The following is a 17,780-nucleotide window of genomic DNA, read 5'->3' as shown; positions in this document are numbered from 1 at the left end:
CATTACAGACTCCATTTTGACGCCAGTCTCGTCATTTCATCGACCTCCGTACTCTTACTCAGAAGAACCTCAGTACTCTGTAAATCGTGAATACGTAACTAATCATCGGCGGAGGGATCTCCTCCCTCCCCTAGAGGTCCGTTGTTCACAGTTAGCGCACCAAAAGCTATTCATATTATGTAATCTTTCGATCTTGCTTCAAGGACGGCACTCGTTCGGCTTATAAGTGTCTTACATGAGTTTTTCCTAGATTTACTTTAAATTAAACTTGGTAAATAGACTATATCGATACAGTTCATTCGGTTGATAAAAGCCCCGTCCACACGCAGTGATCTGTCTGCGTAGATATCTGCGCAAATTTCTGTGCATGCAGTTGATGTTTAAGTGGTCACACTGCACAAGCTCCAATGTTTTGGACAGTGGCTGCTTAAGTGAAGGCAGTTTTCGCACATATATTTACTTCACGAGTTGCTGTGTGAATCTGTCAACTGGCACGATAATTTACGGATGCGTTTGTAAACGAAAAATTATATTTTGACACTTATAACTCCAAGTGTAACACAGAAAAATACTTGTCTGAGGAGAGCAGTTTCTTCGCTTGAGTGGCTGATGATGACATTAAGATTTCTGGCAACAAGAAGGGACTACAAGGATCTAGAATTTTATACGGCAATTTTGGAACAAACAAAGAGTGAAATCAAGCATAACACATGTGAAGCTATTTGCGCTGACCTGAAGGATGATTCCATGAAGACAAGTAAAGCAGCAGGCTATAGTGGAGATTTCTTGATAGGGAGGACACAGGATGTTATCTTGGAAGGAGAATCATCGACAGATGTAACGTAACTTCAGATTTACCACATGTGTGTTGGGTTCCTTGTTGTTCACGTTTTATATAAATGATCTTGTGGACAACATTGATAGTAACATCAGACTTTTTGCAGATGACGCTGTTATCTGTAATGAAGTACAATGTGAAAGAAGCTGTGCAAATATTCAGTCAGACCTGGATAAGATTTCAAAGCGATGTAAAGATTGGCAACTTGCTTTGAATGTTAAGAATTGTAAAACTGTACACTTCACAAAACGAAAAAAAACATAGTAACCTATGAATATAAAATCAATGAGACACAGTTTTAATCTGTAAAGTCATGCAAATGTCTTGGTGTGACACTTGCGAGAAGCATAAAGTAGAAATATCACATAGTTTCAGTTGTGGGTAAACAATATAGCAGACTTCAGTTTATTTCTAGAATACTGGGTAAATGCAATCAGTCTTCAAAGGAGTTACAAATCACTCGTGTGAACCACCATAGACTGTTGCTCATGTGTGTGGGGCTGATACCAAATGGGGCTAGGTGAGACATTGAACGTATGTAGAGAATGGTACAGAGATGATCAAAGAACTGTACAGAAAGAGCCTTGAAACTTTCCCGAGAAAGTCTACTATTAACAAAATTTCTAGAACTGGCTTTAAATGTCGACTCTAAGCATATACTTTAACGCCCTACAGATCGCTCCCATAGAGATCAGGAGGATAAGATTAATCACAGCACGAACAGAGACATTTAAATAAACATTCTTCTCTCGTCCCATATGTGAATGGAATGGGAGAGAAAGCCCTAATAACTGGTACTGTGGGACGTACCCTCTGCCATGCACTTCACAGTTGTTCACATATTGCAGATGGAGATTTAGATGAAGTATTGTTTTTCAAGTGTACGAGATACATATAATATTTTTACAGTTTTAAACTCGTTTGAAACACAGTATATTCTTAAACAATATGTTTGTTACCAATGGGCTGCAGTTTAGTTTGTTTCTGAGTTGGGATTTTCACTGTCTTGCCCAGAGGCTACCACCAACCTGTTAAAGATTTGTGGATCAGAATATCAGACTTCATTCTGAACTCCAGATGGTGATTCATAAGCTATCTGGAGAGTCTCGCTTCTAGTGTTACGGTAGTGAATTTTACATCTTTATCTACATCTATACTCTGCAAACCACCGTGAGGTGCATGGCAGACGGTACGTCCCAGTGTACCAGTTATTAGGACTTCCAATTCCATTCACATATGGAGCGTGGGAAGAATGATTATTTGAATGTCTCTGTGCAGTAATTATTCTAATCTTATCCTCACGATCTCCGTGTGAGCGATAAGTAGGGGGTTGTAGTGTATCCCTAGATTAATCGTTTAAATTCTCTTCTTGAAACTTTGTTAATAGTCTTTCTCGGGATGGTTTACGTCAGTTTTGCAGTTCTCCTCTAATCCGCAACGAATAGGACTTACCGCCACTTTTTTCCCCCTACACTGTCACAAGTTTATGGCATGGGACCGTAACGTGAGGTATGCTAGCAATCCATTGGCGCTAGATCGAAAGATTTCGTTACTTTGTTCTGTTCTTTGCAGTAGACAGTCATCAAGGAATTTTGGCCTTATTATTACTATTATTATTAAGTTTACCTGTTTGCCATAGAGTCACCTGCTTGTAATTTCTCTATTAAATTAGTTAATTAACGAATTATACGTAGCTGCGTTCGTATCTACATTGCTGTATCCCCTGCTCTTAGTTTTGTATAAACATGTATGACTCCTACGTATTTAGTTAAATTCGGCAATGAACTCTGACGTGTATCTGCCATTTCAAAATTCATTTAGCAGCATAAGTCGCTTATTCACACCATATAGTAGAAATATATACTCCGTCATGCGCACGTAACGATCTGTCTGCGCAGATGGTATGTGCATAAAGACTTGCGCAGACAGATTGTTACGTATAGACGGGCCTTAACCAAAGATCATCGTGTTGTTTTGATATAGATGATCATATAGTTTATAAGTGGCGGAAAATTCGTGTGGGAAAACGAGTGGTGATAAGTTTTGGTCTGCCTTAATCCACAAATGCTTGAATTTAGGCGAGTGTTGAAGCTTTCAGAAAACGTAAGTTTTCTCGTTAATTCGCCAGTGTTGAATCAATTTTTCAAACGAATCGGTTAACTGCTGTTTACTGTATCGAATATTTAAGTGGTCAGAGGAAGGCATGACAATAGTAAAGAAGGCAATCTACTGTGTAATAGCATAACAACGATGAAACAAATGGATCATGAACCCCTTTACCTTTTGTATTACGTCGCAGTTTTCAATGACTGCAATTCACACTACAGAATTTTCGTACAGTCTTTGTATTTTACTTTCGAAGTACTGAACGCTCTTAAATTGATGCAATTATTTCTGTTACAATTACTTTTTGTATCGGGCACCAGTGACGAGCATCTTGTAAAATAATAATAATAAAAAAAAATACTATAGGAACTTTAGAGGCGCACTGCTATGCTTGTAAAAGTCCATTTCAAATATAATGTAGTGTGTTGTGGAAATGCTTAGGAACTACAGTGAGAAACATAGATATAATTGTTGGTGAAATGAAGGGGAAATAAGTAGTATATCTTAGTATGGTTATTTATTTTTCCCTTATAATTCTCACATACCTGAAAGTAGCATCAACATTTCACAATCTGTAAGAAATATTAATTTTTAAATTTATCACTCTGAATTCCTCTGATCTCCTCCATCCAGTCCACTTGATGAAAAACCCAAACAGTGATGCAGTTTACGTAACAAAACACATTTGTTTTCTCATACTTTCCCTTATCAACTATTTCATGTCCAGTGACGAATAAGCATTTGAAAATAGTCGTGCCAAATCCAGTTGTACTCTTCAAATGGGATAATCTAATTTAGCATTCGATACAAGTAACAATTGGTAAGGTTTTTAATTTTGTCTAGACATTTGAAAAGGTCTCAATGGAGTGTTAGTGACGTATGTCCAAGAAAGTGCACTACAGTAATGCAAAAGATTTCGGCAAGTCTGCAATCGAGTGGAGGTGTTCCTGACTGTAGAGCCCACATGCACAGAAATAGCTTTGAGTGATGTGATCATGATGACTCCAGTTATAAATAAGTGTCCTAGTGAATAGCATTGGCTGCAGTTCCACCTTTTGATGATGAAATGGTTATCTATGAAAACAAAAATTCTGTACTATCCATCCAGTTTATAGATGGGCTCCAAATGTGTAAAAATTTAAGACATAGACTGGAAGTGAATAATGTTAGAAAAAACCTGGGAGAAATGTGTGGAATGATCACATAAACTCAGTTTTAGGCAAAAGAAATGGCATGTCGTGACTCGTTGGTATTATACTGGAAAACTGTAGCCCATAGTGGAGTACAGCTCAAGTGTGAGTATAACATCAACCAAGGTAACGGGGGACAGTGGGCATACACCAGCACGGATAGCTCAAATAGTCATAGACCACTTTGGTGTGAGGAACAATGTAGCCGAAATACTCAGAAATTGGAAATGATCAATACTGAAAAAGAGGCAAAAAATAAGAATGGTCATTGGCCTCAGCAGAGCAATGTTGGCAGTACTCTCTGTAAGGTGACTGAATGAGAGCAGTTGTGTCAGCAGCTTGTATGGGTTTGGATCAGGTAGGTAAGGTCGGAGTTACGTAGTTGAACCTCCTTGCACTTATATGTGTGATTTATTTGCATAACATTATAGTGAAAAGGCTTAGATTGCTACTCACCATATAGAGAAACACTGAGTCACAAGCAGACACAACAAAAAGTCTGCCATATGTTTTAGCTTTCGGTCAAAAGGCCTCCAGAAGTAAAAATAAATAAATAAATAAATTTATACAAGCACAACAGACATCACATGCATAACCACTGTCTCCAGCAGCTGTAGCCAGACTGAGTCATAACCATTGCTGATGAATGTAGCAATCTGGTGGTGGGGATACGGAGGCAGCATGGGGTGGGGGAGGGGGAATAGCAGGGTGGAGCTGCTTGTGGGAATGAGCAGGGCCAATGTAGGGCTGCTAGGTGCAGTCTTGAAGTTTGGTGGTGGGGCCCAGTGAGGGAGGGGGGTTCGAGGGGAGGGGAGCAGAAAAGGAGAGAAGAGAAGAGGATTAGTGGCTATATTGGTCAAATAGAAGGCTGTATAGTGCAGGAGCAAGGAGGGGGATAGGTAAGTGGGTCTAGTGAAGGTTGAGGCCAGGACGGTTACAAAAACATAGAATATATTGCAGGAAGAATTCCCGCCTGTGCAATTCAGAAAAGCTGGTGTCGGTAGTAAGGATCCAGATGGGGCAGGCTATGAAGCAGTCATTGAAGTGAAACACATTGTATTAACTAGCATGTTCAACAACTGGGTAGTACAGCTGTCTCTAGGCCACACTTTGTCAGTGACCATTGATTTGGACAGGCAGCTTGTACTCATCATGCCCACATAGAAAGCTGCACGGTGTTTGCAGTGTAGTTGGTAACTCACTGCTTTCACAGGGATAGATGATGCTTGTGACCGGAGGTGGTGGGAGGATGTATGGGACAGATCTTGCATCTAGGTCTTTTGCAGGCATATGAGCCATGAGGCAACGAGTTAGGAACAGAGGTGCTGTAGAGATGGATGAGGATATTACATAGGTTTACTGGGTAGTGGAATACCCGTACTCCACCCATGCCCCAACCCCTTGCCTCATCTCCCTGCAACAGATCTTGATGCAGATCCCATACATCCTCCTACCACCACCTACTCCTGACCAGTCATAAGCATCTCCTATCCCATCAAAGGGCGGGGCTACCTGTGGAAGTAATCATTGATCTACAAACTGAACTGCAACCATGACAACAAACAAGCTGTCTGTTCGCATGAATGGCCACAAACAGACTGTGGCTAAGAGACAGCTGGACCACCTAGTTGCTGTCTGATGTAATGTGCTTCACTTCGGTGACTACTTCGCAGCCTGCACAATCTGGAGCATTCCCCTTCTGTACTTATCTTATCCCTGTTCCACAGAACCCCGACTGCACCTAGTAGCCCCACCCTGTTCTCACCATCTTGCTGCACCATCCCACAGGCAGCTCTATACCTTCCCCCACGCCACCCTGCCTGTATACCCTTCCTGCTACCTGCCCCGTGCCCCCCTGCTTAACCCCATCACCGGATTGGTGCTCCAGTCATGCACGATTCCGAATCAATCTGGACAGGACAGCCAGATATAGTGGGCATGTGTGTACACAATGTGCTTGTATAGATCTTGAATGTATGTGTGTTTTCTACTTCAGAAGAAGACCTTTTTAAGTTAAAGCTAAAATGTGTCCCAGCCTTCTCATTGTGCCTGACTGCAACTCAGCATTTTTTCTGTACGGTGAGTAGCGATCTATTCTTTTCGTAATATTGTTATTCCATCCTAGATTTTCCATTGTTTGTTTGATTTACATAGTATGCATCAAAACATCAGTCAGAGACTTGTCCATTGTCTATAAGTTTTCTGAATTTACCTTAGAGCATTAGATTCTCTAGTAAAAAATGAATTAAATGTTGTTCTAATATTAACAAGAAGCTATGCTATGGCTAAACCTATTACCCCCTCACTATTGGTGGGTTGGTTTACGTGCCTTAGCAATAATACAGATAGCTGTACCATAGGTGCAATCACAACAGTGGGATATTTGTTGCGAGGCCAGACAAATGTGTGGTTCCTGAAGAGGGGCAGCAGTCTTTTCAGTTGTTCTAGGGGCAACTGTCTAGATTATTGACTGATCTGATCTAGTAACATCAACCAAACTAGCCATGTTGTGCTGGTACTACGAACTGCTGAAAGCAAGGTGAAACTACAGTCGTAATTTTTCCTGAAGCCATGCAGCTGTGCTATATGGTTAAATGATGATGGCATCCTCTTAGGTAAAATATTTCACAGGTAAAATAGTCCCCAATTCGTATTTCCGGGTGTGACTACTCAAAGCAAACTAAACTTGCATTTTGCTGATCGAAGCATGGAATGTTAGATCCCTTAATCAGTTAGGTATGTTAGAAAATTTAAAAACAGGCCTGGAAAGGGTAGATATAGTGGGTATTTGTGAAGTTTGGTGGCAGGAGGAACAGGACTTATGGTGAGGTGAATACAGGAGTATAAAATACAGAATGAAATAGGGGTAAAGCAGGAGTAGTTTAATAACGAATAAGAAATTAGGAATGCAGGTAAGCTACTATGAATAGCGTAGTGAATACATTGTTGTAGCCAAGATGAACATGAAGCCCACACCCACCACACTAGTACAATATTATATGCCAACTAGCTCTGCAGATGACGGAGAGATTAAAGAATTGTATGATGAGATAAAGGAAATTATTCATATAGTTAAGGAAGACGAAAATTTTATTGTGGTGGGGTACTGGAATTTGATATTACGAAAAGGAAGAGAAGGAAGGATATTGACTGTGGGAAAGGAAAGAGGAAGTCGCCTGGTAAAATTTTGGGAAAGGAAAGAAAGAAGAAGTCGCCTGGTAAAATTTTGCGCAGAGCATAATTTAATCATCGCTAACACTTCATTTAAGATTGATGGAAGAAGGCTACATACATGGAAGACACTTGAATGATTATATAGTGGTAAGACGGAGATTTCAGAATCAGATTTTAAATTTTAAGACATTTCCAGTGGCAGACATGGACTCTGAACACAATTTACTCGTCCCCTAGGAGGTTCACAGCTCTTTTGAGGGAACGTTTTTGGTGCGCACGGGGCCCCAAGCTGTTTCAGCCTCTCTTCTCTGTCAGACTGAATTCCCTTCCTCATACCCTCTTCTTCCCACCCTGGCTCATCCTCCTCCTGTGTCCCATCTTTCTACTCAGTGTTTTCCTTTATGATGACCCAGCTATTCCTTCAGTTGCACTGTTTCTTTATGGTCTTGTTTTGTATCTCCACTCTCCCCCTTTTTTTCCTGCTTTTTCTGGTCCTCTGGGGATTGACCTCCCTTTCTGAGTTGTTTCCACAGTGTCAGCATTTGGGGCCAGCTAGGTCACCAGCACAGCAGTCTGTGTGTTGGGGCTGTTAGGTACCCATCTGCCTGAGCCCCTTGCAACACAGGAGTCACATTTGTGGTACCTGAGCTGTCACTGCCTCGTGTATGACTAGGAGTAGTTACTCATTTTTTTGGGGCATCGGAACTCCCAGCAATGACCATCTTGCCAGGCGGCCCTTGCTGCAGCTGGGTGGTGTTCATGAGGCGAGCTCCTGATTGAAGTGGCTGATACCAGGGGAGACGCTCAGTACATAAACCATGTTAAGATCAACACTTCTAGATGTTCTCTCTCTGCTTCCTCGGCCTTCAGCTCCCTGGCCACCTCCTGGAAGGAGGCCTAGATATGACAGTTTGGGACAAAATCCTTTCCCCATTATTTGGTTTGTTTCAGGACAGAAGGGGAGAGTCTCACCGCTGCCAAACTGCAATATTTTTTTATTTTATTTATTTATTTATTTTTTTAAAAGAACACGTTGAAAATAAGTTTGGTGAAGTTCACTCACTCCATAAGATACAATCTGTTTTCTTACTGATTAAGACCCCCTCTTCCAGTCAGTTGGCTTCCCTTTGTTCTTGTGAGCACTTAGGACACTTGCCAGTGAGCATTACTCCTCAACATTCCTTAAATGTTACCCAGGACATTATCTTCCACAGGAACCTCATCTACAATCTGATGAGGAACTCAGGACTAATCTGACACCGTATACCATTCATTTCATCTAGCTAGTCCAGAGAGGTCATAAGGACAATTGCATTGATAACAGTGCTTTCATCTTGGCTTTTGAGAGGGATACCCTTTCTGAAAAAGCCAATGGTTTATCATTGGAACATGAAGCACCTCCCACGTCCTGTTTCTGGTGTCTCAGTTTTGGTCACGTCTTCGTAATGTGATGTGAATCATATTTATTGTAGTGATAGCAGCTGCCCTCTCCATGTGGAGATTCCTTGCACCCCACTGCCCAAGTGTGTGAACTGTTCAGCAATTCAACACTCTCGAGCATCTATTCCACTCTGAGGCCCAGCAGAAATTCGACTGTCTCCACCCAGTATCTTTAACATCTACCTTTGCTTCAGTTGTGTCCTTTCCTCCTTACCTCCTTCCTATCCCTCCTCTTTCCTCCTCCCTGGAAGTTCCAGTTCCCTCCCCTCGTGAAGCTGCCCCTTCTCCTCAGCCAGGCACTGGGCTCCCTCTATGAATCCCCATTCTTGGCGTCTCCAGGACAAGAATCCTGTTACTTTGAGTTGGACATTGTTAGTTAGTGGGTTCCTCTTCATACTGCTTTGGAAGCAGTGGCCATTCAGATCCATTTAGACTCTGCAGTAATGATATGTAATCTTTATCTCTCCCCAGACTGGCCTATGCTTCCAGCTCCTCTTGCCCTCCTTCGACAGCTGCCTCCCTTCCTTCTCCTTGGGGATTTTAATGCTCATAACCTCCTCAACACTGGAACCACCACAGACATTAGTGTGGCATGTGGCACTTTCTCAGCCATTGATCTTTCCATCTGTAGCCCTGGATTCCTCCCTCCATTCAGTGGGGAGTTCATGACATTATAATTGGGATGCCTTTTCCTTGGCTGCCATTTCCACAGTTCCACCATACGACAGCACTGATGAGTCCGTACAGGGTATGACCATTGCCATCCTTTTGGCAGCTGCTTCAACAAGTCCTTCTTCCTCAGCGGAAGACTGTCCCTTGGTTAACCCCCAAAATTACTGCAGTTAGTAAAGACTGCTGTCGTGCCTCCAATGCTAGAAATGGTATCCATCTCTCGACCGACCCCTAGCCTTTAAATGGTCTCATGCTCAGGCTCATTATTTTCTTAAATGCCATAAACAAATTTGTTGGAACAGTATGTTGCCGCCATAGGGCCGCACACTTGCTCTTTGATGTATGGACAGACATCGGGTACATTTTTGGCTGCCATATTCCTACAGGTGTCCCGGGAATTTATCTGAATAGTGTTATCACCACCAGCCCAGACCCAATCGTTGTGCATTTTGTGGCATTTCACCCAGGCCTCAGTGTCATTTACTGTCTGTCTGCATTACGCCTTCTTAAACACTATCTGAAATAACTCCCATTATCTTTGGTTCTCTCCCACCTGGAGCCTTCTAACACTTCATTTAGCAAGTGGGAATTCAGCAGCATCCTTGCTCTCTGCCCCAACATAGCTCCTGGACCAGGTTGGGTGCAAAATCAAGTGCTTCAACACTTACCAGTGGTTAGCCGATGTCATATACTTGCCCTTCTTAACCATCTCTGGAGTGTGGGGAAATTGCCTTCCCAGAGGCAAGAAGGTGTATTATTCCAGTTTTTAAATCCGGTAAATCACCTCTTCAGATGAACAGCTATCATCTGATCAGTTTAAGAAATGTCCTCTGCAAGTTACTTGAAAGTATCTTTGAATCCTGGGACCTTTTGGCTTGAACCCATGGTGGTTTTTGCTGAGGCCATTTACTGCAGATAATTTAGCCACATGGAGTCTGCTATCTGAATGGATTTTGCCTGGTGTTAGTATCTTGTTGCAGTCTTCTGCAATCTTCATAAAGCTTGTGATACCACACACCACCACCACATCCTTCCCACCCATACATGAGTGAAACCTCTGTGGCCCATTCCTGATTTTTATTCTTTCATGTCACACTTTTCAGGTACAGATTGGCAGCTCACTTAGCGCCTTGCATCTGCAATAGAATGAAGTTCTGCAGGGTTCTGTTTTGAATATCCTACTCTGTTTTGTGGCTATCAATTGTCTGGTGGCAGCTGCAGAACCTACAGTGTCACCCTCTTTGTATACTGATGACTTCTGCATTTACTTTTTGTTCATCTGTAATGAGTGTTGCTGAACACAGACTGCAGTGTCAAATATACCGTGTGCAGTCTTGGGCTCTCACTCATGGCTTCCATTTTTTGGCTGCCAATATTATGGTTGCATTCCTGTCAGTGCTGTAGTCCAAACCCATCTAGATCTGTACCTCTAAGGCCCTGAAAGGGTGAATTCTCATTATTTTTGGGACTGGTCCCTGATGCCCAGTTGCATGGCTTCCCCATCTTTGTTAACAAAAATTGACATGTTGGTCAAACCTCTATGCTCTTCGAAGCCTCAGCAACACCAGCTGGGTGCAGATTGTTCTACTCTGATACACCTCTACATGCCATTGGCCAAGTCCCATCCAAGTTACAGGAGTCTTGTATACAGCTCGGTGCCACCTTCAATGTTACAGATGCTGGACCTGATACACCATTGTGGGTTATGACTGGCAACTCATGCCTTTTCGACTAGCCCAATGGCCAGCCTCCTAGTGGAGGTAGGGGTTCAACCATTGTGGGTTCTGCACCACGAACAGTTGATCACTTTTGCGTATGTGTCCACTGCTCCCCAGAGCACCCAGCTATCGTCTCCTCTTTCCAGATAAGGAGATCCACCTCTCACAATGCTAGCCTGGGTCTGGGGTTACAAACACCATCTGCATCTGGTCCACTTTTTCTGAACTCCAGCTTTCTCTTCTACCACTTCTTTGGAATTGTTCACATACAACTCTGTGTTGCATCTCTCATTCACAGTTCAGTCACAAGGTCTGAAAAACTCGGCTCATCCTGAGTCCCTCTGCCACCAATTCTCCACTCTCAGCACGTTTTGAGGTTCAGAAGTAGTTTATACTGATGGTTTAGTGGTTGCCAATCATACTGGCTTTGCTTGTGTTCATGCACTGTGTAATAAACACCCCTCCTTGCCAGATGGCTGCAGTGTTTTCACTGTGTAGCTGGTAGCCATTTATGTTGCTTCTTGAGCATATCTGTTCCTGCACTTGTGAGTTCTTCCTCATCTGTCATGTCTCTTTGAGCGGTTTACAATGTCTTGACCAATGTTGCCCTTACCATCTCTTTGGTCAGGACTATCCAGGGTTCCCTTTTTTTCCATTATACTATGTGGATGCCCAGTGGTCTTTGTCTGGACACCAGGTCTCGTTGGGATCCCAGGAAATGAAAGGATTGCCAAATTAGCTACTAGCAAGTTGCCTCTTGGTATCAGTATTCCGGAATCGGACCTTCAGTTGGTGTTACACTGTCAAGTTCCAAAGATATGGGATACGGAATGGCACACTCTTACTTTGTGGAACAAATTATGGGTGAAAAAGGAGACCATGAATTTGTGGAGAGCTTCCATGCCGGCTTCTCACAAGGACTCCATCGTCCTGTGCCAGCTCCACGTTGAGCGTACTTGGCTGACTCATGGTCACCTGCTCGATCACAAGGATCCGCCCCATTGTCATACTGTCCTTTTGACAATGGTCCACATTTTGCTGGACCGTCCTGATCTAGGCACCCTGCAGTGGGCTCGTAATCTTCCTGACTCGCCATCTCTGGTGTTGATGGATGATGCCTCAGTGGTTCACCTGGTTTTACAGTTTGTTCTTGAAAGAAGTTTCTGTCACTAAGCGAGGGCACTTCAGCCTTGTTGGCCCATTGAGGGGTTGGCAGGATGTCCTGTTGCTCCCTCTGCCCCATTTGGGCAGTGGCTGTTTGGGCTCGGTGGTGTGCCTCAGCCCTCACCCTACTGGCTCTTTTGCTCTTCTTCCTCCTTCTCGCATGTTCTGTTTCACTTGGTGTTTCCCGTTTTCCTATGCTTCTCTCACTCTGTACATATCACTACTCTTTTCTGAGTATTGTTGGTTGGGGTACCTCTAGTTAGTGATGGGGTATGTCCCCTTTGGGAGACCTCTGCAGCTCCATGAACGGGGCACCTTTCTTCCTTCCGCCCTTTTATTCTTCCTTGTTCTTTTCTCTAGGCTTTGACATTTGGTAGACCTGGAGTTTTCTTTTATTGGGTTCCATGCACTAGGCCCTTCTTTGCTGTGTAATTTTGTTGACTTATCCGTTCCAGGTAGGAGGGCAGATTACCTCATAGTTTCATCCCTTTAATCATTAAACCATCTAACCAGATTTATGGGAAGCTGCCATTCATTGCATAAAACAGAAATTTTGTCCAAGTCATCCTGAAAGGCCCTGCACTTTTCCCATACACACCAGTGTCATCAAAGAATGTCAGATCGCTGGCTGTACTATTCGTCAGATCTATTTGGACATGGAGAACACCTACCAAGGACACTTCTGACATTGCCTTTGTCTCTGATGAACATTTTCTGTCCGGGGCTGCACACTGGCTTGTATTGTTCAAAGATTATATGATCAGACCACATATTTAAGAAACTATTCCATATGACTTGATCTTTTAACAGTCTACAGTGTATTACACTACCAGACAAAAGTTTTCCATCACCATGAAAAAACCTATATACTTTGTTTCAATGTACAAACTTGTCATAAGCACTAAACAGACCAACAAAATAAATATTTTATCTCTCTATCATTAAGTAATGGTTTAGATTTTAATCACTTCTACGCATCCATCCTTTCCCCTCAGAACAGTTGCACAAACTGTTGGCATTCTGGAGATAAGATTTTGCAGTGTTTTTGCAGATATTGGAGCCCAACGCATCTATAAATTATTCCACAGACCTTCAACATAAAATGACTTCTGTTTTCTCATCTCCCCATCAAGTTCATCCCTTAAGAGTTAAATGGGATCAAGTCAGGTGACTGACTTCACCAAATCATGCTCTTCAGTTCCCTACATTTGTCTTTTCTACTGACATACCCTCTGCACAATTTAGAAGCATGTTTGGTATTGTTGTCCTGCTGCATAATAAACCACAAGTAATAACTCTCTTGCTAGGTGGAACTGCATTGTTGATCAGTACCCCGTGATGTCTTTTCTTCTTTAAGGTTCCATTAATTCTCATTAGACTATGGACTTTATCAGCCACGTTATCCCCACACCATGACCAACCCTCCACCACGCTTCACGATTGACGTCACACACTACTCCTCATACGTTCACCACAAAGTCAGTGAACAAACGTTCAACATGCCTTTCAAATACTTCAGACTTAGATTCATCCATGAATAACACCTTTTACCATTGCTGCGTACTCTTAAGTTTTATGTTGCTGTGCCCATTGCAATCCTTTCGTGTTATTCTGTTTGCATAATAAAGGTTTTTTTGTTACTGTACACCGCTTTAAACGTTGTTCATGGTGACAGCATTGCACTGTTGAGACAGAAATTGGAGCTACCAGCTCTTCTTGTGAATTTCAGGTGCAGTACGAGGCCTCTTGACATTTACTCTTTGCACATATGAACTGATCTTCCCTGTACGATGTTACTTGGAGGTCTTCCAGATTGCGACACACTCGCTTCAGTACCAGTTTGCTCGAACTGCAACAGCGTGTACACCATTGTAGATTGGGCTACGTCAACTGTTGTTGCTGTTGTCTTTCTATAATGGCCTTCCTAATGCACATTTTTCAATTCAGATCTAGTGCTTCTCCTGTTAGGAGGTAATACGCTCTGATACTGTTTGGGTATACAAGCACACTGCTAGATGCACACATTGTACTGTAAACTAATGTGAATTGATTGCTACGCAGCTGGCTGAAGGAATGAGGCCTACTTGAATGGAACCATCTTACGTAAAGGCACATCAGTGTTGTTGTGGATACACATCAATGTCTGTGTGGGCGAACAACCAGTCAAATAAGCAACAGAGGCACTTAATCTTTACATGTTTATTGTTTTATTATCAGAATGGGGATACGATAGAATATTAAAAACAAAATTCCTGTTTTAACCACAAAACTATAAATCAGACTGGTGAGCGGAAACTTTTGACAAATAGTATGCATGTCTAATGCTTTTCAGACTTCTAGTAATATAGAATCTGCCTTTTTTTCCTGTGTCTGTGGTTCACAGTAGATTCTGTGTGAAAAGGGTTTCAAAACCTCTGGTTTTTCACGACAGCCTCCACTTTGCATAAGCCAGTTCAAAATGTATGCTGCAGAGGATTGCATGATTTTTCAAACAGTGGTTAAAATGTACTGGCACTACAGAGACTACTACTCTTACTTGAATTTGCTTAAATAAGTTGATTTCGTGAACCACAAATGGCACAAAGGAGCAAATGTGCTGTGATGTCAATGTAAGAATCTACAGGTTGTGAATTAGTGGCAAGTGTGAGTCAATTGACACCACATATGACCTTAGTGGCTCACTTCCAGACTGAAAATATTCTTTCAATTTGAAAATATTATCTCACAGATTACCTGTTTTGGTGTTGTGGTCTTCAGTCTGAAGATGTTTGATTCGAGTGTCCACGGAAATCTATCCTGTGCAAACATCTTTGGCTCTGCATAGCTACTGCAGCTGACACCTGTTTGAACCAGCTGACCACATTCGTGTCTAGGTCTCCCAGCACAATTTTTACCTCTCACTTTTCCCCCCATGCCTCAGGATGTTTTCTGTCAAAGAATCTCTTCTTTTAGTCCTATTGTGCCACAAGTTTCTCTTTTCCCCAACTGTGATACAGTGCTTCCTCATTTTAATTAACTCTTTTGCCCAACTAATCTTCAAGATTTTCTGTAGCACCACATTTCGAAATCTTATATTCTCTTCACACCTGAATAGTTTATCATCCATGTTTTACTTCCGTACAGATGAATACCTTCAAAAAATACTTCTGAACATTTACAATTGTATTAGATATTAACCAATTCCTCCTTTTTCAGTAACACTTTTTGTGCTATAACCACTCTGCTTTTTATGTCGTCTTTTTTTTTTCCACAAAAAAAAAAAAACCCCTCATTTACTACTTCTACTGCTTCATTTCCTGACCTAATTTCTTCAACATTAGCAGATTTAATACAACTACAAGTACATTCTGTGCAGTTGGTTCATCTGTTTTTCAAAGATCGCTGCTCTCTGACAGAATTACGGTGTCATTGGCAAACCTCAAAGATTTTATTTCTTTGAACTTTATTTCCCTTTCTAAATTTCTCCTTAGTTTTCTTTATCAGCTTACTCACTATACAGGTTGAATAACACTGGGATAGGTTACAACTCTGTCTTATTCCCTTCTCGATCACCAGTTCTCTTTTGGATCCCTCAACCCTTATAACTGGAGTCTGGTTTCTGTACAAGTTGTAAATAACCTTTTGTCCTGTGTATTGTTCATATGCTACATACAAAATTTCAGTGTATTCCAGTCAACATTGTCATAAGCTGGTGACCTATTGACTTGGATAGTGTAACATTGCTATTGTCAAATTTCTATGGTGGGGGCAGGCAGTATTGCTTGCTAGTACATGGTCTGTGCAATCAGTATGAATCACTCTGTGTTCCACTTTTCCCTCTCCAACCCATATTACACGTCTCCCCTGGTGAGACTCTACATGTAACTACTCAACACAGTGGTTACACGGAGACTGAGAAAGGTTGTGACTGGCTGATCTCTTATCACTCAGCTCATCTGAAAGTAAATTTCAAAGTAAATCATGTGGTTCCCAGTGTTCTGCTGAGTTGTTGTTTTTTTCATTTTGTGCACAATATCTCAACAACAATCCTAGCTGCTTCATTCAGGTGTTAAAACGAGTTTTTTCGTTATATGTAACCCCTGGAAACATGTCATGGATCAGTCACACTGAGAAAACCTGAGATACCACAGCTGCAAAGTTGTTTTAACTGAACCTTAGTAGTGGAAAGTAAAGATGATTCTACAGCTTGGCATAAAAACTCTGAAACGTTCTGAAATGTACAACATGGAAATCGTGGATGGTAAAACAAAGACAGTGGCTGTAACTGGAGCGAAAATCTGTTGAGTGAAAATTTCAAGCAATGATGAAACAATAGAACAAGTAACAAACTTTATATCTTTATTTGTGTAGCCATATTTTGCACTTTGTGGGCCCAGCAGACACAGAGTGGAATTTAAGGGGAACACATCCTGCCTATCTAAGCCATGTTAATTTAGGCAAGTATTTGACCCATTTCTGAAAATACTATTTGATGCAGGACCCTAATATTTTTACTGTATGTTACATGACGCTAACAGAGTCAACTTTATTAAAATCTACTCTATCTATTTTGTAGTTTTTAAGAAATACTTTTTTTAAATTTATTAACAAAAAAATATTAAGTTTTTTCTGCAGAAAATATTTTTGTGAACTTCCTAATGGGGGAATATTAATGAATGTAGTACCAGAGGCGGCTTTTTATGTTATGCAAAATCTCTGAATATTTCACTCATTTATCTGTGATAGTTTCTAGTATAGTGGGACATGTGTACTGAAAATTTTAGTTTGGGGGAAATTGACTTTAAAGAAAAAACTTTTGAAATTTGTTACTTACAGTTAATTAAAACTGTCCTGCTGCATATGATGGCCCTTCTTTGACCTCTAGCAGGTCTTCCAGCTTCTTTTTTACCTTTCTGGATGTTTGTCTTGCTTTCTTGACCGTATTAGATGCAGACCTGTCTGCATCGGCTATCCTCATTTTATCGCAGTCTTGCAGCCCAGTGATCATATTTTCACCAGGATTAATTCCCAGCTTTTTCAATACCCAACGCTTTCCAATATTACCACAATTGAATGTAAAAACAGCATCATGAACTCCTAGTTTCATTGTATGCATGCCTACAAATACAGTTTTAGGAAGGTGGTTCCAAATTATGCTGTTGAAACATTTATTTGGGTTCTGTGTCTGCCCATGCAGACATTAGAAGGTCGGATGAGCCAAGTCTCTGAAAATAGGTTTAATTGCTGTAATAACAGCAGCAGGAAGAGAATGCGTGTGAGATTAAGATTCTCCAGTTGCCTGAGCCCTATTATATTTGCACAACGAATTTTCTCCTGATGATCACAATGTATGACATGGCTTATCATCAGTAGAGGACTTATGGAAGAATTTGGCCCAAACATCTCTCTGCATTGCCTCCAGATTTTCTTTATTTCTGCTATTTGCCTGCCCATAGTATACCTGCAAGTTTTCTGCAACAACTACTCGCAATCACACAT

At 41.6% G+C, this 17,780-nt stretch overlaps 1 protein-coding gene across 1 annotated transcript in view; it reads left to right on the top strand.

Annotated features, from left to right (window-relative positions):
- The first annotated feature begins 2,813 nt into the window (after window positions 1–2,813).
- Window positions 2,814–17,780, top strand: part of LOC124717058 — a 46,150-nt gene continuing 31,183 nt past the window's right edge. The window contains exon 1 of the mRNA XM_047243742.1: window positions 2,814–2,941. The gene's annotated coding sequence lies outside the window, so the exon portion shown is untranslated. The remainder of the gene's footprint in view (window positions 2,942–17,780) is intronic.

This window comes from Schistocerca piceifrons, chromosome 9 (genome assembly GCF_021461385.2).
Source record: "Schistocerca piceifrons isolate TAMUIC-IGC-003096 chromosome 9, iqSchPice1.1, whole genome shotgun sequence".
Taxonomy (NCBI): domain Eukaryota; kingdom Metazoa; phylum Arthropoda; class Insecta; order Orthoptera; family Acrididae; genus Schistocerca; species Schistocerca piceifrons.
The sequence above is the reverse complement of the archived record's forward strand: the minus strand, read 5'-3'. Positions and strand labels throughout refer to the sequence as shown.